The 21,397-nt window shown below is 42.6% G+C and overlaps 1 protein-coding gene across 3 annotated transcripts in view; it reads right to left on the bottom strand.

The window, feature by feature from the left end:
* Positions 1–21,397, bottom strand: part of LOC310880372 (contactin-4) — a 300,385-nt gene that overhangs the window by 270,778 nt on the left and 8,210 nt on the right. The window contains exon 1 of one of the 3 annotated variants that reach the window (XM_083796071.1): positions 3,779–3,888. The exons of the other annotated variants lie outside the window; for them this stretch is intronic. The gene's annotated coding sequence lies outside the window, so the exon portion shown is untranslated. Of the gene's footprint in view, positions 1–3,778; positions 3,889–21,397 lie in introns of those variants that run through there. 3 annotated transcript variants of the gene reach the window in all.

The raw sequence follows: 21,397 nt of genomic DNA, 5'->3' as shown, positions 1-21,397 counted from the left end.
TCCCCTCCCCAGCCACTCAAAGGCAGCCCCTGGGGAGCGCAGCAACCAGGGCAGGCAAACAGTAGTTCGCCCTCAGGCAGGGCAGAGCTTCCCTCCCCACTCAGAACAGCTCATCTACCAGCTGTCTACCTATAGACAAACCACCATGGTCTCCGCTATGTAGAAAGCTCTTTCTAGAAAAAGTCTTTGGTGACCCAGATTGACAGCCCTCTCAAAAATGCAGCAGATCAGGTTTCTGGTCACAGGGAGTGCCTGAGCCTGTCGCTGCCCTCTGAGGGTGGCAGAGACACCGTGTGCGCGAGGTGTGAGCAGGTGGATGACCTGGTCAGCCTGGTGGCAGAGCTCAGGGAGGAGGTGGAGAGGTTAAGGGCTATCAGGGAGTGTGAGCAGGAGATAGACTGCTGGAGCAACTCCCTGCCAGGCCTGAAAGAAAGGCACCGGGGGGGTGACACCCCAAATACCAGTCCTGAGGCTTAGGCAGCCAGCAGAGGCTCCACCAATGATGATCGGAGGGCTGGAGCACCTCTCCTATGAAGAAAGGTTGAGGGAATTGGGCTTGTTTAGCTTGGAGAAGAGAAAGCTCCGGGGAGACCTTATTGCGGCCTTCCAGTACTGGAAGGGAGCATATAAACAGGAGGGGGAATGCCTGTTTATGTGTGTTGACAGTGATAGGACAAGGGGGAATGGTTTTAAACTAAGACAGGGGAGATTTAGGTTAGAAGTTAAGTGAAAGTTTTTCACTCAGAGGGTGGTGAGGCACTGGAACAGGTTGCCCAGAGAAGCTGTGGATGCCCCATCCCTGGAGGCATTCAAGGCCAGGTTGGATGCAACTCTGGGCAGCCTGCTCTAGTGGTTGGCAACCCTGCCCAGAGCAGGGGGTTGAAACTAGATGATCTTTAAGGTCCTTTTCAACCCAGGCCATTCTATGACTCTAAGATGAAGGAACTTTTGCACATCACGCCCTGTGCCCCAGCACAGCAGCAGTGGGCAGCACATGGCTCCTACAGCTGCCACCCAGCAAGATGGGCAGAGCAGCTCCTGGCCAGGGCTGGGGGAAACCAGGACCATTCAGAGCAGGATTTGGGCTTCTCCCAGCAGCTCCACTTCCCCAACTGCAGCCTCCACCAGCATAACAGCGAGTTGGCTCATTACATTGTTTCACCAAACACGTATTATTAGTAAAACAGATTTGTTGCGGCTGCTGCACCACAACTGATGCGAAAATATGTTCTGAAGAGAAAAAGTAGAGCATCAACTTTCCCATAACATAGAAAAATCTGAAAATAAGCAGAGATGTCCATAGTAGATAAAATCAAATATGTTGACATTCAAGGTGTATACATAATGTACAAGTAATCTACATATGCATGTATGTTATAGAATCTTGCAAATAAATATTATTGATCATAAAAGTTCAGACTCCATAGGATGGTATAAATCTATTTTGTATATCTTGTAAAGTGGTATAATTATATTTCGGATATATTTTTGTATCCCACATTAAATATTCTAAGAAATGTAGCCCTGTCAAGACAAGTTCTTGCATGCTTGAAACTTTCAGAAATCAAAGATTTAACAAAACGGATGTTTTATTCTTTTGTGTATGCATTATACTTATCTTTTAAACAACATACTTATCTAAAGCCTTGGGTTAAGCACAGCTCTGAGGTAAACAAGTAACAACACTATCACTGCATCTACTTGAATCAGACTCTAGCCTTTCCTCTGCAATGAAGTAGGCTAGCAAACATTTGGGAGAAGTTAAACTAAGGCTACTCTATGTTTTTCTACCATCATTTTAAGGAGTATTGAATTTTTAATATAAGTTCTTTTTTTTGGGGGGGGGAGGGTAAAAATAAGGTTACAATTTTCTTTTTATAAAAGAAATTTATTTATTTAGAAATTCAGCAAGTAAGACCATTTATCTGGATTTGTTTTTCTAGGCAGTTCTACCAAAAAAAGGTGTCTAATTTAAATTTCGCATCAGTTTCAAAACCAACCCCATCTCTAACTTTTAATTCTACTTGAATTTGCTGCTCAAAGGTGGCATGTAGTACTAGAGATCTTGCTGTGATCTAGCTGGAATCAAGTGCAGTGATTCAGCTCCCCACCCTGCTCCTCTTGAAAGGGTTAAGCCCAACATCTCTATCTTCAAAGTCATTATTCTATCAATAAGCTGAATAATTTAGTAGGCAGCCGTTTGACTTGACATTTTTATGCAGGTCATAAACTTACTAACACACCAAACCCTATGCCTTAACTAGTATTTCCAAGGGGGTAAAGCTGCTGGGGGACTAAGCCACATATATGCTACTGCCAATTATACACCACAGCTGCCTGAGTTTCACCCAGCTTCCTTCATTATTTTATGCAAATTTTGATGACCAAAACCAATTCCCCCCCTACGGAAGCCATAACTTGTGTTATTTACTCATTTGTATATTAACACTGAAAACATGAACTTTAGACTATCTGTACAGCATTACAGATATTACTTAATCTTCAAAGGCTAAGCAGCTTATGATTAGCATTGGGCTCTCAAGTAGGAGCTACGAGCATAGCTTTTTTTCTGCTTTTTGGCAACAACTCCTGGTCATTCATCCCCATAGCTCTGAGACACTGATCAAGTCACAAAGGAATTAGCTAAGTACCTAAAGATACTGCTACTTCAAGATAGCTATGTTTTCAATTAATTTTATTTTTCTGCATGTCTAGCAGATTTATGAGATAAGCTATTCCTATTCTTTTTCAGTATTCCTTTCAGACACTTAAAGTCTTTAAAAATATATAGATATAAGAACATAATTGGAGGGGTGAACAAGCAGAGAAAATGAAGGGAAGAGATAGGAACAATGAAGAAATCTCCAGTGAAAAAGATCCGATGAAGAACACAAAATTATGCTGCACAGAGTAACTACTACAGCTCAAGTACAGAAAACAGTTATCTCACAGTACTTTTACATAGTTTGAGCTGGAATCAACTGAACCATTCTCTGAGGTTTTGAGCAGCTTTAGACCTTAATTGACCGCTATACATTGTGTACCGCTTGCAATGTGATCATGCAAATAAGTATCCAGTATGCTGTTTAAGCCAAACCAAATGAGTCCAGTGCAAGCCCAGCTCCTAGATGTTTCCAAATATAAATTAATTCTATTAGTCCTTATTTAGATCCATGAGAAAAACAGTAGATACTGCAGACTACCTTCCAGAGGACAACAGCACACAAGATGTTTCATAGGAGTCTCATTAGCTACAAGGCTTCTCCAGCTGACATAACAGTAACTACTACTGCCAACACACCTGGAGACCTCTCAGCACCTGATGTTTGTTAATGCTTGTCTTCACATCAGCCCTACAGCACACCTATCAGGGCTTACACTTGCTATGTAAGAGTGAAGGAAACATATTTGCAGGAAACTAAGCAGCAAGTCAAGTAATTAACTCCAAGCATGTGCTCACATCTTCTAGAAGCCAAAACATTATCTACATAATAGCATTAGTTTTACAAGGGGAGATGCATAAGATATACCAGGGTAAAGAAAATAAATACAGGAAAGCTCTGAGAAGAAGAGTCAACAGAGGAATAACTAAACACAGGCCAAACCCTGCTTTCTGAGCAAAGCCACATACCCAATCCCATACAATAATCCTTAGAAAGACTGACACTACCCCCAAGCAAAAGCCTTACTCCACCGTGCTCAGCAGCTCCTACAAGGTTTTGCTGTCACCCCAGGCACGGTGGCCAGACCTGCAGCATCACCCCAAGGGCCAACTCACCAGGGATGGGGCCTGGGGAGCCCCCACCTGCTTTGCTCTTCAGCATAGCACCAGCAGCCCACTTTGCCCTCCAAGGCAGAGCCAGCTACCCTCTGCATGTCACCTTCTTTAATAAGCTCCTGAGGGTCTCAGTCTCCTCCCTTTCCCTTCAGGTGTGCCCTCATCCCCCAGTGGCACCCAGCTGGGTGCAGCAAGGCCAGCTCCTGGGCAAGAGGAGGGGTAGGGGGCACACAGCCTGCTGTCGTTAACAGGCGTTAGTCCTGCCACTGGAGCTGTGGGGGAGTGCTGGGGTGGGGAGAATGTACCTGAGGAAGAAAACTGGAGTTTAAACATGGCTTTAATGCCATCTACCATTTGCTTCAGCAGTGCAGGAGAGGCTCCTCTCGGATCTCCTCTGCCAGCCCCAGCAGTGAGATGATTGCTATCGCATAATGTTGCCAGATGGTGTAAATCTGACAGCAACACGGCTGGGAGCTATTTTGTTAAATGCAGAAGCAGCACTGAGTAGTGAAAAGATACTGTCCCTTGAGCATAACTAAGATCCTTTATGAAAGTCAGGGGTCCGACCCGCCGGGCAGAGAAAAGCCCGTCATTACCAAGGCACCCAGCAGCTCCTGCCCAAGAGCAGATAGACCATCCCACGAGATAACACCGTCCTTCGTGCCACTCAAAGCTACTTTGTGAATCCTAAATATCTCACACATCTTCAGATTAGAGAAACGTGAATGCTGATGAGCAGGTCTGGAGCGAGCAGCAGCACGGGGCCGCCCCAGCAGCGTCAGACATCTCCTTTGTCCCCCAAGGCACCTTGCAGGATGCATAATGAAGCACAGACTTGTCACAGAGCTGTTAGACCCAAGGTTTCCCTTCCATTACATGCCAGGCGGACAAAGGCCCCTGTAACAGAGATCCTCTGTTACAGTATTTCTTAGAAAACAGAATATTTCTTTCAAAGGATGAGTACTGTAGGCTGGGGGATGTGACGGCAGGAACAGGCCGTGGCCTTGAAGTCTGACATCAGAGTGACCGTCAGTGGGGTGATGGAGAAGCGAGGAAAGTAGCAAGGGGAATAAAATTACCATCACAAGTACTGGACGTGAAAGCCTCCGTTGCCCTTCATGCCATTCATAAAGTATACCTTTAGTAGGTATTACTGTAATAGGGTAATATTTTTTGTTATAGCTGCTCCATGGAAAGCATTCATCCATGCCAGGAACGGAGGTCACTGTCTCACTGCTTCCTCACGGGATTTCTGTTCGACAGACGTGACACTCTCTCCTTACAAGTTCCCTTTTTAAGGAGGAGGAGCAAGTTAGTACTGGGAGATAGGGAAAATATTGTAAAATGGAAAATGAATACAGGCCAAAAGCCAAATGCAATTTTGCATGCCTCGGCTTGCAGATAGCTAACCTAACCCACCCAACTTTGTCTAGACAAGTGAAATTTTGGCCATAGAAACTGTTAGACACATTGAAAAGGAAGAAAAGTCAAAAGCTTTGCAGAAAATGCCCCCAACTGCAATTATTTTTACTACATACAAATACATCACTTTCTTTACAAGGTATAAATAACTATATGCAATTACATGCTAATTACTTACAATTAAATTGCAGTGTAAATACAACAACGCATAAAGATAATCAGATGGTTACTTGTACAATGTAAATTAATTGATAACAGGAGATTTACAATTGCAAATTAGAACGATTACATTTTGAATACTATGTTAGATGTTAGGTATTACACGCAGTTAATCACCGAGCCATTTTTTTCCCAATAGGGTAACATTGTGCACGACATGGGGCAGCGGGTACCCCACTCTGGGGTGACAAAGGGAGGACGTAGGTGACAATTCTGTAAGTCAGCACGTACAACCTTTGCTGTTCTTTGCGACATAATTATCCTACATAATTTCCATCATTATCTGTTATCTGAAACGTTCACCATGCTGCTGGCAATAGGATACTTAGTTCTGATTAGCTTTGGAGAGAGAAATTTCTACAACCTTATCTTTCTCTTGCATTTCTGATTCCCTCTCCCTTAGCTCCATCCGGCACTCAATTTAGTTTCACTTGTGTGGCCGTCTACAGCTATAAACACAAATTGCCTGCAATTTTACGCCTTCAAAATCCTGGGATTTTTTCATTATTTCACCAACATGCAGAAGGCAAATTTACCATCAATTCATAAAATAACAGCAGTGGGTGTTTTTGCTGCTTACTGGAATTTGTTTGTCCTTTTCTTAAAGATTGTGCATGCCTCTGTGTGTGTACTTGTGTTATCCTAGAGCATCTGCATGTTGTCCCTGGTTCCTGCTAGAAAAAGGATGTCTGCAGTATCAGTTTGTTGATTTTCTATTGACTTCTGTTTGAAACTGAAGGTGGTTCTCATTACTTTCTTATAATACAGTGAGGATACCAATTTAGCTACATTGACCTTGTAATTATATTTATTTCTTCTTGTATTAGTGCCTGTGTTGAGCATAGGTTTTATTACTCATTCTGGATCTGTGTTTTGCTGATCTGGGGTTACGTGATGCATCAAGTAGGTTGGGTGTAGCTGCTTGCGTGCACACAGCAGCCTTGAATTAAGTCTCAGTTTCAGCCCTGCTATAATGACTGAAGGGATTTTGAGATGTAGCTGAGTTTGTGGGACAGTTTTGCTTAAAAGTCCCCAATCTGAAGGTTACATCTCAGACAGATAATTTAACACTTCATCAGTGTCAAATCAGGCAGTGACATGACAGTAACCTGGCCTCAGTGCAAGCACTCAAAACATCATGACCAACCTCAACCACTCAAAGTAACTTTCAGCATCAGTTTGTGAGAGTTGAGATTTTTTGCCTTCTGGCTTATGACACTTTCTGTTTCATTGTATGATTAAAGTCTTTCAAACTTCATCCTGCAAATAGCAAGAAACTTATTTCAAATGGGAGGGGAAAGAAAGTACACCATGCTGTGCCAACAGAAATAACGAATTCCTCCTAGGATAGTTAAGGCATGCACTGATGAAAACTACAACTGCACATTTGTACATTGGAAAAAAAAAAAGAAAAAAGAAAAAAAAATTGGTAGCCCAAATGGCAAAAAATAAAAAAAAAGGACAGTTTGGTAGTCCAAATGGCTGAATTTTTATTATTTTCTCAATAAAGATAAAAATGGTGCCAGAAAAATTACTAGAAGCCATTGCCTCAGTTCTCTCTAAATTAGATTTTTGTTGTGAGAAAACTTGTTATTTTCAGGTGATAATTGCGTAACACTTTTTTTCCTCTAAAATAATTTATAAATCCAAGCCAAATGCCCCAATAACTTTGAAAATACTTCCTAGGATGTGAATTTTTTCCCCCACATCACAGCTCTTACATCTCACTGTTGCAAGCCAAATCCTGGTGTATCGTGGTGCTACAGATAACTGAACTAAGCTCAAATGGAGAACCTGCAAAATTTGCACTGCAGATTCTCACCCCACCGCGGTACATTTACTGATCTACCTATACAGGTTCATTTACCTTACTAGCATAACAGTGTAATAGTTACATTAGTATTTGCACTGCAATGCTTAGCAGAAAGTGAAGCAGTCGTTCAATCTACACTGGTGTTATCAAATTAGGCACTTTTGGATTAATCTGCTTCTGGATCATTTTTTTGCCCCTACCAACTGCTTAGTTTGCTTTCAAAATAGTCTAAAACTTCATGTTATCCAGGGAAATAGAATTTCTGTCACGTAAATTTTGAAAAGGTATTAAAGGTATTTTCTGTTGAAAGGGGTCCCTTTCCAGATCTCCTAGTACATAAGGCATAGGTATACAAATATGCAAAAAAGCTTCAATTTCTGGGAAAGGGCCTTTTTAAGGAGGCTTTCTCCGAAGAAGCAACTTGAGTGACACCTTCTACCATCCATCTGAATACTGAAGGGAATAAGCAGCACACCAGTAGGTGTTTGAGGCAGAATTTGTCCACCTCAAACCCCTAAGCCTATGTCTCCCCACAGACACGGGAGGCAAGGAGAGGGCAGCTTGCCTGACTTGTTCACCGCAGATGGCTGTAGCAAGTGAGACACCCAGAGCATGCAGTGAGATCTCCCAGTGTTTGTGACTGCAGGAAGGGAGAAAGTCGAGGACAAACCTGTTGTGAGCAGAGTACTAGGTCACCTGGAGCTTGGTTTGTGCTAATATGGAAAGGCAAGGCCCAAGAGCGCTCACAAGCAAAGTGTACTTCTGGTTTCATTTCCTTAAGGGGTCAGGAAGAAGACCTGTCAAGAGGGACAGGAGAAGACCAAAGCATGGTGGCCCACGTAGGTGAAAAGTCCGTTTTCTGTGGTTCAGTTAGTAGCTAAAGTAGGGGCCTGAACGTGTGACAGCCAGGATAATTCCACTCAAAATCTCTATTACATTCTTCGCTTACAAAATAATAGATTAGCAGCTCTGTGATCTGTAGGTCACAGAACGAGCAAGGCCACGTAACCTGCGGGTTAAACATGCGTGATTATATATGGCTTGTTAGAAGTATGACTGAACTAATTGATGGAAAAATCGTGCTGCACCAAACTGACCTTATTATTGTTCAGATTAAGAAAAGGTCCCCGAAGAGCAATGACAGCCGCAGCTTCAAAAGTGTTCTCGAATATAATGCAGTATTTTGCCAGCACGCAGAGATATTTCACGCTGCAGTCACCCCTAACAGCATCCTGTATCAGACGACAGAAAGGACTCGCCACCCATCACAGGGAGACCGCGCGGTAATCCTCCAAGAGACGCTGTACTGGCAGCATCATTAAAATGCATGACATACACTCTGGCTGCTATCAGATCAGCGGTGCATGGGAATATGATGTCTATAATAGGGAACATACTGGCTCCAACCTTCATATTCATTTGGGATACCTTTACTACACCGGAGTCGGACTGACTGATATCATAAAGGGGAATGGGCCATATGTACAGGTCTCCAGTTGGCAAGCTTCACGAGGAAATGAAACCCAGGAAGCATGTGAGTAGCTTTTTACTGCAAGTCCAGCTGAGAATGAGGTTATGATTTTCAGTTTGCAAATTATTAGTGTATGCATATAAAGGCTCCCTTGCAAACAGAATAGAATGAAACAGAGCACATTTTACTTATTCTTCAGCTCTATTATATTTTCTCTGTAGGAGGTGAAAACTGGCAATTACTCTTGAAGATGCAGAGATAGGAGGATAGAACATAAATCAAAATAAAAAAAATACAAATATCTTCTCCAGTTATTCAATGGATATTTATTCAACCAAGGTGCTTGTGAAAGACTGTTATAGCAAACCACACAGTACAGTACAAGGAGTTTCTCCGATCTGCTTGGCGTTACTTGGCAATCAGAAGAAAAGAAAATGAGGAGAAGTGACTATATTGTATGCAGCATACGATCCAAATAAAGCCATTTGGAAAGAAAAGGTCAGTAGTGGCCAGGCTGACAAGAACAGTATTTCTACAAGACGCAGGTAGTTCAGCGTAAGAACACAGATGAATTTTAGGAACACACACAACACTTCTATTCTTGTACTCTAACGGGTTTTTTAGGGATGAGAGGAAGACATTCATACAGACTGAATAATTTTAAAGACCACAGTCTTGCTCTAAAAAAGCATTTGTGTATTTGAAGGTCAGAATTCAGATGAACTTGCTGGAATTCATATTCATCAGGAAGAAACAAAATAAGTCCTGGGAAGCCCATTAAAAAAATATAATGTGCTTTTTCCTCAGGAATTACTCTGAAATTGGGTGTCATGTATCTGACTTAATGCTCTAATGGTATGACTTGAACACTAGGGGAGGATTTACAGGAAATATCTGTTCCTTATCTGATTATAGAAGGAAACCAAAGTCTCACAGCGTGACACTCCAAGGTGGCTTGCTGTCAACCTAAACCTCCAAAATTAACTATTTATCATTGGATTAAAACAGGGCCCGCTGTCGATCAGATGCATTGTTCAAGCTCAAAGACTATCAGACCCCAAAGGAACAGACAAAAGACACAAAGGCAGGCAGGAAAATAGAGAGGCACAGAAAAAGGAGGCGACCTGCCCACCATTTCGGAAGAAGAAATGCAACGGCAGCCCCTCGGGCCAGTCCTACAGACTCCGCTGCTCTCCAAGCTGTAGGCTGGTAATTGTGACAAGCCAAGCTTGGTGGCAGTTGTGACCAGAACAAAACACCTTTAAGAACAATTTCTGTATAAGAAATGATTCAGGAGATTGCCAGCTATCAAGAAATCATTCAAAAAATCTTTTGGAAAGTCTTTCGTAATGGAAAATGCAGAAGCTCATCACGAGAGCCTCACTTTTCAAAAAGAGCAATATGGAGTTTTTGTCGAGGTTAGAGCTTTGCAGGTGTGATTTTATCTTAAAAGCAGGTCCTTGAAAACAACTAGGAGCACGCCAAGGAGGCACACGCACACTTCAGGGAGCTTGAAAAGGTATCACGGCGTACAGCGGGAGATGAATTGTGAGAGCAGTTGGGCGTGCGGGGTGCGGGACTCGGTGCAGCGCCTAACAAACCCTGCAGCAGAGCAAACACCTCGCAGGGCTCGTGCTGCCTCTGGCCAGCCCTCAGCCTCTGTTTCTCTCCCCAGACCTGGAGATCACATGCGGTGTTGCTGAGAGTAGTCTGAAGGATTTATAACGCAGTTGCTACACGCAACTGGATTACATTCAGTTGAATGAAAACGGTAACATCAACAAAGTATATGCCCACAATTCACAAAATCTACTGGTAGTCATCAAAATGGATTATGTTAAAAGACCAAGGGAAATCCAGGAAAATCACAAAAGAGTGGCACTTTTGTGTTAAAAACTTCAGCAGTGCACTAAGGGTGGAGCAGAAAAGGAGGAAGGTTAACTTTTTTTGTCAGAGTTTGTCTGCCACAGAGCCAGCTGCAAAAGCAAAGCCAGGCAGGGACATCTCTCATGGGGGGTGACAATTATTAGGAGGCAATTGCAAAAAGCCAGTGTTGGGAACCAGGCACTTCGTCTGTGGCAGGACCAAACAAACCTTGTAAATGTTTGGAAAAAACTGGGTTTAATTGGAAAAAAAAAAAAAAAAGAAAGAAAGAAAGAAAAAAAAAGTGGCTTCTGAGGAGAACTTTTTCTCCTTGAACCGCACAGCCAGCAGCTCTGCCAGGTCACCGGACACAGGCAAAGGCCTCGTGAGGTGCCAGCACAGGCTGGGTAGCACAGAGACAGGAGGCAGTGAAGAAAGTAAGAGATGTATTCAAGCATGCATAGCTTCCCAGATGGGGTATTTCCCAAGCAAATGTGTCATAGACTGAGGACTAAAACTGCTTTTTTAGCACTGCAAAACTGAGATTATTTATGCATGAATGCAGCACTACAGTGCCATGGAAGTTAACACTGAATTAATTCCCCTGCCTACTGACTTAAAGGACCAGGTCACAGCCTTGTCAGATGCTTTCGCATGTCTGAGTGGTCCTCAGCAGACCAGCACCACTGCTCACTAGGGTTTGTGGCCACGCAGACAGCTCTCAGGCAGGGGCTGACAAACCTCTGCCCTCATTTTCTCTCGGACCCACAGACGTCTGAAGGATGCCTGCGCTCTATGGACCAAGCACCTGCAACATCCACTGCCACTTGCAGGGCTGCTAGAATCACCTGATCCTTCCTTAACGGTGTAGAAGAACCCATGGAATTGGGAACTTGAAGCTCCTCTCTACTCTCACCAGTGCTAGATTCCAGAGTTCCTTGATATATACCCAACAACCACCAAATACTGGGTAGTGTACCATATGTACGGTATTTGGACACTGTGGGGAGCAAAGATCCCAATCCATCAGCATTTAGGTATTTATCTGTCACTCTGAAAGCTGGCCCCCCAAAGATTTTTTTTTTTTTTTCTAATCTACTTAATTCCCAGGAGGTTTTCACATTTATTTAAAGATGCTCCATCTTGAGTACAGAAGTCATGTGTCTTTGCCCAAAACAGTATGCACATGAAGGAAATTCAGACTGACACGATTTCAAGACTGCAAAGACAAACTGATTTAGCAACACTGACAGGCATTTATAAGAAAAATAAAATGTGAATCTAATTTCAGCCTACCATACTGAAATAATATGCAACATGTTTTGATGTCAGAACATGAATATTTCATATATGAACAGCATCTTGTTCAGCTGCGGGATGCTTCCAGACACCAGCGAGAGGAGGTCCTGGGAGACAGAGGAAGCCTAATTGCTATTTTTGAGTGAGCAACCCAACAGTACAGTAACTTTCAGATCCTTATTGACTTCTTAACTGCTTTGCCAACTGTCAATATGTAAAAGTTTAGAAGTAAAAATCATGACTGGACCTTTCCTTCTAATTAATGGCTGTATTGATCAGCCAGGATTTCCTCCTGCCTCAGAAAACACTGGATTTCAGAAAGGTCCCTGCCAAATAGATATTTATACTTATGGCTTGCTAGTAAAAAGCAAAGCCTGAAATCTCCAGCATGCTAACAGCATCGCTTTTTAAAAGTGCACTGATAATGAACATCCCAATGAACTAGGGCAGAGCTGGGCATTTAAGGTCTCAAGAGCTTTTTGTTTTGTTTTGATTTACACTGAGTTTCAAAGTTCAGCAGTTTAATAGCCAGCATGGCCACAGTTTCATTTCCTTCATTTCAAATTTAGAAAAAAAGAATATCTCAAAGTTACATCTCAAACAAGAAATCAATCCCAAATTCAACCTGGCAGTTAACCAATGTATGCAGAAAATAGAGTCCAGTTACTGCTGAAGTTGTGCTGAATTTTGCTACAAAACATTTGCACAGCCCTTTAAGTTGCCCAGTATCTCCGGGACTGAAAATATAAGCAATGGAAAAAATGCACATAATTTAAATGACACTGAATATTCAATAATGCTAATGACCTAAATATTAGAAGCTCTTTGATGTGTATTTCTGGGAAAATTGGATTTATCCTTGACCTTTGCTTACTCATTATTTTGTCTACACATAATTAACACATTCATAATATCACATAAATGCCACTTATTGATACTGTCCCAAAGGCAACTAGTTATCTGGGAAGAACGTGGACACATTAGCATTTACTGACTCATTTAGCTTCTTTTCTGCATTAAGCTGAAGAAATCTATTTGTTAAATCGCATGGAAATGTATATTAAAAGGCAATATTTCACCAGGTAATGCTTTAGGATCTGTCAGACACCAGCTACAGTAATTTCCAGGGACAGCCCCGAACGAGGGCGGCCGCGACCCCTGCGTTTTGCCAGAGCTGGAGGAGCTCGAGCACCCAGCCAAACAGGCTCAGACGATGGCACCGCTGTGAGATTGTACTTAAGGCTGTAACAGATAGCGTTTACTTTCTTAATTTTCATAAACTCTTCCGGACAAATAATAAAGATGCAAGCAGAGAAAGTTGCTGTGTGTACTGGATAAAATCTGCAAATTTCTCTTCGGTGACTTGAGCCTACCAAAAAGAGCAACATATTGCTCAGCAAGGTCTGGGGTCAGTCAGAAGTTCAGGTATTTATTCATGTAACGCAACGTCTCCTTACCTCCAGATTTCACTGTTTTGTGGGATGTTGAGTATCTCCCTGCACTAAAAGTCTGGCAAAGAAGCTATGCAAAATGAGTAATAATCTTGAATCCTCTTTTATAAACCTGAACACCTTCTCCATTATTCATCAACACAACCTGATATTCAGGGCCACAAAAGACTACTTTCAGTGTTTTGTTCACCGTACTTAGATTATTTTTTTTTTCCTGAAAATTATTTTGAAAGACTTTTGTAACCAATATCTGGTAAAACACATGTCAACACTTTGGCAGGGCTGGCAAATTTTGAGCAAGCTCGAGTCAAATTTAAAATGGAAACTGGACTAATTAATGACTTGAGATGGAACAAAAGCCTGATTTCAGCATTTGACTAAAATGCAACAAGGCAAAAAGCAAGAAGCTGGCACAATTGCTGCCAGGATCGGGGCTGTGCTAGCAGATCTGAGGGCTCCCCACCTGCGGCCGTGCACAAGTGTCCCCGTGTCACACCCCAGGGACACGCGCAGCGCTGGCTGCAGCCGGAGCAGCAGCACAGTCCCATCCTGAGGAGAGATGCAGAAGGGGGTGCTGGAAATCTGCACCCCGGATACATGACGAGGCTACAGGTGGGGCTCAGAATAATGTGTGGAAAGTTTGCTGCTTCCAAGCCAGACTCTTTCTGTTCAAGAAAAGAAATAGCAAAAAAGTGCTTGGTAAACAGGCAAGGAATACACCACATGAGGCACCAATGTATAAAAAAAAACAGAAAGAATAAAGCAAGTAACTGCAACTAGGTTTTCGCTTTGTACTTTTGTAATAGAAAAGGGAACAGAAATGAAATATCACCTAAGCAAAAAAGCAGGTGATATAAGGAATCAATGCACAAAGTTACCAAGTAAGCAAAGCTGTGTGCCAGAAGAGACCCTTCTGACAGATCCCACTGGAGGACATTCTGAGCATTTCAGCATTAAAAAATAAAAAAATCATAAGCAGCCTTGGGCAAATCACAGATTTTTTTCTCTGCTAATGTTGATTTAAAATATGTAAATGTATTCACAAGCTAGAAGGTGTGGATAATGACTGTTAAACATGCAGAACAGTGACCATTAAAAACAATAGCAGCAAATACACAAAAGAAAGCAGTTTTCAAATTTGATTTTTTCTACTTTCACCATGGAAACCCCTCTCTAAGCACTAGTATCAAGTTCAGCTGAAGAAACACAATAGGCAAAGTTTTACCCTCCTTTTTATTTTTGTAGCAGATGACAGAATCTAAATAGGTGCATTTGTAGTAAACCATGCCTTGTTTTCCATACAAGTAAACCCTCAAACTCCTCACAAATCAGGAATTATCCATTACAAGTCCTCAGGTTCTGTTTTGGGGGAAAGTATTGAAAAGGGCTAACCTGAAGAGGAGCTGAAATAAAGCCAAAATAGATCGACTTCGTGGTGTGCCCAGCCTCCCTGCACAACATCCCTCTGCTCTGGCAGGAGCTGTACACAAAATACATGTGGACGTGTCCAGGGGCTCTGACAAGCTACTGACAGGTGATGGATGGATCAAACCCAACATCTGGAATACCAAATGCTAAGGTTCAGAAGCAAAGGGAGCGAGTGACACAGGCGGAGGAGATGAAGGGACGGAGGAACCTTGGCAGCAGAAGGCTGAATCGCCTTTTCCTTCGTGAAGAGGATAATGAATGGGTTGGCGGCGGCAGGATGCCCTTTCAGCAGTAAATATTGGTCTTTAAAAAAACCTTTGCAGTGCTTTTATATTTGCCAGGAGTGTCGCTAACACGAGGAAGGTATTTCAGACTTCATGAAACTTAACCGTGACCAGTGATAACGGGTGTCTGAGTCAAGGTGCTATCACATCCGAAATGCTCACCCAGATCAGGAGCCCAGCCCACTCATATTACCAACACTCTATCCTAAAGCCGTGAAGGTCACCTCAAAGGCAATTTTATGAGTTCTAAACATGTTCACATTCAGAAAAGGACAAAAAAAGTGTTTCAACACATAATATGACTCAAAGAGTAAAAGGATTAAAAGAAGAGAGGGAAAAAACATTTTGGATCAAAGCTTATGTTCTGCTACGAGCCACCCTATCCATGCAGGTTTTAGAATTTTTAATAATTTGGTATGTTTTACCATTAGCAAATATAAATGGTGTTATAAATTAATTCTCAGAGGTGTCCTACTTCACTGATATTTTCCACTGGAGATAGAAATTGCTCAGAGGGAAGTTTACAAGAAGTAACACTTCTATGGACTAGTACACATCTTTTTCTTAGTGCAACTTCCTCTCCCCGAAGCCCAGCGTAACTGCTCTTTCTGCCATGCTTCTATTTTCAGCTAATATATTTAGCCATTTGCAGAGAGTGGAATATGAGGAGCCATCCAAAATGGACACACATTTCCTGTTTGTTTTTCAACAAACTAATTCCACTTTCTTTCACATCCTGCCTGTACAAATGACATCCTTCCTACAAACTAGCCTACAAGACCACAGCAGCATTTAGCAGTCAAAACATGCATGCTCATTATCTGCTTCTCCTTCTGCTATTTACGTTTATTGGCCTCCATTCTCCTTTTCTTTTCAGCCGACATAATATTTGGGTCAGTAACTTTGAATTCTTTTGCTTTTGCAATCTCTCTCACGCTGCCAGGTGTGATGGGAAACACATCTATTCTAGTTGTGTTATTAATTTATAAAAATTTACAAAAATTATACAGAAATATACTTTGCAAAACCACAATATCCTTGGAATAGATGGCCAACTTGGTTCATAAACACTTATCCCAACTTTCTCCTTCCTATTTTCAGATGTTACATTTAATTTAAAAGTGCCTTTTTTTTTTTTTTTTTTTAATCCTAGAAAAGGACTTTAGGGAAAGAAAAAAAAAAAAAAGATGCTTGGTTAGCATGAGGGAAAGAAGAAGGATGAAGCTGAAGAAGTTATTTTTCCTGCTCCCAAGTTAATCCTGTGGGAAATCAGTGCAATTCAGGGGGCTTTTTTTTCTTCCCAACCAAACATCTAAGTCAGCTCATGTTCATCTGAAACTCAGTTTACTTTAGAAAGGCTAAAGAAATGAAGCAGTCCATCAATTATTTAAAGTGTTTGGTCCTGATCCTGTCAGGGCTTAGGTACACGCTTAATTTCACTGCAGTCTCAAAGCCAGAGCCTTCCAGCCAGAGGCTCAGCCCGCGAAGTGTCTGGAAAAGAACATGCACAAATCGGCATTTTTGGCCAAAAGCACACAGTCGTTCTCGCCGTGCGGGAAGGGTGATGGGAGCCAGTGAGGCTGAATTCACACCGGGCTGCTCAGGGCATGGTTCCAGCCACCCTGGCGGTGCCCCCGAGCTCAGCCACGTCCACCAGTGACCATGGGGGCCAGAGCTGGGCTCGGGGTGCGGAGGTGGGCTAACGAGTGCCTGGGGAGGGGTGCCCATGGGCTGCACCCCAGGGCGGCTGAGCTGCGGCACCGGCACACGGCCACAGGCAGCCCCCGGGCCTTTTCAGCAGGGATTCAGGATACTGGTCTATGAGTTCAGGAAAAGGAGTTATATAGATAATATGTATAAAAACATAATACATATATAAAAATAGAAGTGCGGATGATACATACCATCTTAGAAGTGAATCGCAAAGGAGAAATGCATTCATCTGTTCTACAGAACTTAAATAGCTACTAAAATTAGATATTGTCAGTATAGTTATAAAGGATTCTCTGCAGTTGGATTCAAATATTATACAATATTTTACATTTTATACAATGGTAATGGACAGCATTACATTAGTATAGGTATTATCAGGTTCTCCTATATGAATGCTTATGTCTACTCAAAATGTTTTAGCTAGTTAAATCATACTTGTACTTGGTTACATTTTCAAAAACACATTGTCAATTCTAGGTACTTTTTGTTTTAGAGCAAGTATTCAGAGAGACCTTTTACCCTGACTATTTCAATGCCCAGAAATCAACAAGGCTAGGGAAGGACTGATCCACAGCTAAAATACAGGTGCAAAAAAAAACTAAGTCTGTTTTAAGCATGAGACTGACTTATGATGCATGCCATGGGGGACAAGAACTCAGTGTGAAAATTTCTCCTCTACCATAAATGTATTGTTTTGAATAGCCCTCTAGCCCCAAATTCAATGAGTTCGGATAGACCTTCTCAGAAACTGAAGTGCCTAAATATCTCTGTGTCTCTGACCATCTCCAAATGCGTGTCTCCGTTCTTCACCTCTAATAAACCAGCACGCTGGCAGCCCACGAGACTGCCACATGGATAATTAAAGACCTGAAATTTTAGGCCTATTCAGAGTCTCTGGTAATAAAGGTCAAGTAAGTTCCTCAGTTTGATACAAATTACTCCCACTTCACCCTGCAGAACTTCACAAGGTGTTTTCGCAGACTCACACCATAGTTCAGTTGGAAAGGATTTGCAATCATCAAGTCCAACCGCCTGTCCACTTCAAGGATAACCAAAAATTAAAGCATTTTATTAAGGACATTATCCAAATGCCTCTTGAACACTGACAGGCATGGGGCATCAACCACATCGCTAGGAGGCCTGTCCCATTCTTTCACTACCCTCATGGTTAAGAAATGTTTCCTAGTATCTAGCTTGGGCCTCCCCTGGCACAGCTTTGTGCCATTCCCACACAGCCCATTATTGGATTTGTCCTTAGCAGACATCCATGACAACATCTGCTTTACATCCCTTTAATCCTCACCCAGAGGCTCCCTACCACATCGTCCCTAACTTTTTATTTGCTTCTTTATTTTTTTAACAGACTCCTGCAGCTTTAACTGCTTCGCAAGCTCTGTGCCCCTGCAATGTATGGGGCTGCCATCTCGGGTCTGCCTGAGAGAGAAGCTAAAGGATCCAGGACCAGAAGTGCCATTTTAAAATGTGACCCTGAACTTTATTTTTGACAGATGGATTTTCTAGGTACAGAACTGTGTTATCTCTGTAATATCTGAACTCAATTTAAGTTTGATCTATAAGATTATTTTCATTTCAACCCCTTTGGACACTTGCAACAACAATATTTCCCTTCTCCCTACACGAATCTAATTTGGTCTTGCACTGCAACTCTGCTTAGAAAGCTGTTTAGTGGCAATGTTTCAGAAATATGAATCAAATTTTCTTGAGTGAAATAAAATTAGCTACCCAGGAAAGGATAATCCACTTTTCTAGGGGCACTGATTCCATATTTTAGGTAATGGTTCTAAAATACAATAATAATCATCATAATAAAATGGTTTTGCGATACAGTGGGTGCTGATAGCAAGCAGGCTATCAGAAGTAGCCTTGCTGTCTCTGAATATGCCAAAAATGACTGCAAGCATTAGCTGGCTCACAGAGCTGTGCACTTACACCACAAATCTCAGAACTTCCTGACATCAGAAAGCAAAGGAGAAAAAAAACAGCAGCCTAATAGCTGAGGGTTTGGTCCCAGGGCTGGCTTTAATTTGCAGAATGCTCCAGTGCCACATTAAATGCTTTTAAAATGTGATTTGAAGGATTTTCCTCTTGGAGTTTTTTCACGGTGCAAAAAATATTTCAGCGAAAATACACAATACATCGCGTTGGGCACGGGCTGTCTGGTGGAACGCCCAGCTGGGGAGCACTGAGGTTTGGTGCTCAGTGTCCTTGCAGGGGTAGGCAAGGGGCTTGGTGTCCCCAGCCCAGTGAACCACATGGCCTCTCCAAGACTATTCATACAGTGACATGAACAGATGCGCTATGTGGAAACGTGTGCTCGCTGCCTTCTTCAGGCAGAAGAGGCAACCACTTCCCCCTGGCAGCAAGGAGGAGGCTCCCAGAGGATGGCAGAAGATCCCAGCGGGCTGGTCCAGCTAACTGCTGTCAGTCCTTCCTCTTGCGAAGCAAGGCGTCTTCCCTGAATTGTGCTGCCAGAGGAGCACCCATAACTCAGTTTTCTAAGGGATGTTAGCTACCACTAACTGCGTGAGTGACATTGCATGAGCCACCATGTGAGTGGAGCCATCATGTGAAAGGAGCCACCGCAACAGGATGTGACACAAGGACGAAAGTAGAGGATAGAAGAAGAATCAAAAGGAAGACTTTTTTCCTGGCCTTGTGAAGTTTTCCTGCTATGCCCTATGCTATGCCCCCTTTTTCCACCTTCTCTCTAATTCCCATGGCTTTCCTCTCCCAAAGCAAAGAGGCAACAGAGCCTGCAGATGTCTGGTTTCTCCAAGTACCTTCTGATCTCCTTCTGAGCACAGACTGCTCAGGAGGAAACTCAGAGGCATGGCTGGTCAGGCAAGTGTTTACAGAGAAACAAATCTGAAGTAATTAAATAAACAGCAATACAAACATTGCACTGCTCTCCATTTATGCTGGCTGCTGCAGATTGGGTTCCTTCGTGTAATGTTTGCCCAGGAGCTGTGATGTATCACTTAATCTACTGTAAGGACTCTGTTCATACACGCTGAGATTGGCCAAAGGCTGCCAGCTCTCACTTACACGGGACTGAACAAACTGAGAGAAGGTATTCCTGAGCTATTAGAGGCAGGCTTTGCCTATACAGGTTCTAACTTCAGTGGTCCAGGAGATTGAAGTAGAAAAGCAGAAGAGACGCTGCGATCATGCGGTATGGTTGGACTTTATACTTACACTCTTGAAAAATACTGACCTTGAAAGCTGCTCTTCAAAGGAAAGAAACAGGATTGAAACCAACCAAAAAAAAAACCTTTGCTGGAATTGGATTCATCTCCTCTTAAGGGTGTCAGAATTAGAAAAAAGAGGTAAGCTCAAAAATCAGGGCCAGGAAGACATGGAGCTGCAGACCCCTATGGCCAGGTAAGTTCCAATACCTCTAAGATGTGACTGCTACTGAGGATCAGGAGAAAGATTTACGCTTTAAAATAGCCTGCGTAAATTCAGACATGGACAAACCTCACTTGCAGTAGCCCAGACTCAGAGAACCCTACATCTGAAGGTGATCAAATATCTCCTCACACTACATACCCCTTCCCAGTGGCAAAACGCCCAGTGATGCTATCTAATAATATTGTAAGTATTACTGGCATGCGGGTCTTGTGGCTTCAAGTTCTCTTTTGCCTGTGGATGATACTGAAAAAAACATTTCTGTTAAAACAAATGCATCATGCTCCCATAACAGCTAACAAGTTTGGTTTTTTTGTTTTGTTTTGTTTTTCCCTTTAAAATCCTTCCTAGAGAAGTACTTCAAAACCAAGAAGCGCCAGTCCCAGCCTGTTGTCAGGAGGGCAACACTTCCAGTATCTGTCCCAGGGATGAAGGACACACAACCCCCTAACCCACACACTTGTTGCAGAAAACCTTCAGCCGGTGAGACCACACCATTTCCAGCTTCCATTTAGCTGAGCAAGCAAAGCCAGGAACCCATTAATTTGCTGCATGAGTTATGGTTCCCTGCAGCACCTTTTGTTCACTGTCAAGGTTCTGCAACAATGACGAATGCAGCTACATTCAGCCCCAAACTCCAGGATTTGATATACTAAATCATTCCAGATATTAAATGTCTCGGCGATAAGCCTGGCAAATGAATTCCTCTGGAGCCGACACTTTGTGCTGTACACGAGGCAGGAGAGACTCCCGGTACAGTCCCATGTTGTCTCCTAGAAAACGAAGCAGCTTGGTAGCACTGCTGCTCCCAGGAAAGAAAGCAGAATCCCAGGAAAATTCACACAGTTTCCAGTAGCCACTCAAAGAAGCTGCAAATCTGCATAAATAACTGAGGCAGCAGAAGGCAGTGTGGGGAATTAGGAGCTCACCACTTATTCCTATTTTAATAGCAGGAGCTGTACATGCATATAAAATTTCCACTTTCCCTAGTAAATAAACAGAGAAGACTGCAGCAAAATAAACAAACAGAACCCAGCCGGAATGCCTAAGCAGCAAGACACGGGCAGGTTTTCAGCCATATTCTCATCAAGCTAACTATTAATCTTCCGTGTTTAAAAAAGATCTCCCTTCAGCCACGGCACACCAAAGCCAAGAGAACTAAATAAATTTAATCTCAACTAATTTGTAAAGAACATGTAACTTTTCCAGGGAATCCTAAACCAAAAC

The sequence above is a fragment of the Anser anser genome, assembly GCF_964211835.1.
Source record: "Anser anser genome assembly, chromosome: 12".
Classification (NCBI taxonomy): Eukaryota; Metazoa; Chordata; class Aves; order Anseriformes; family Anatidae; genus Anser; species Anser anser.
Note: the sequence above shows the minus strand (reverse complement) of the source record. Positions and strands in the feature narration are given on the sequence as shown.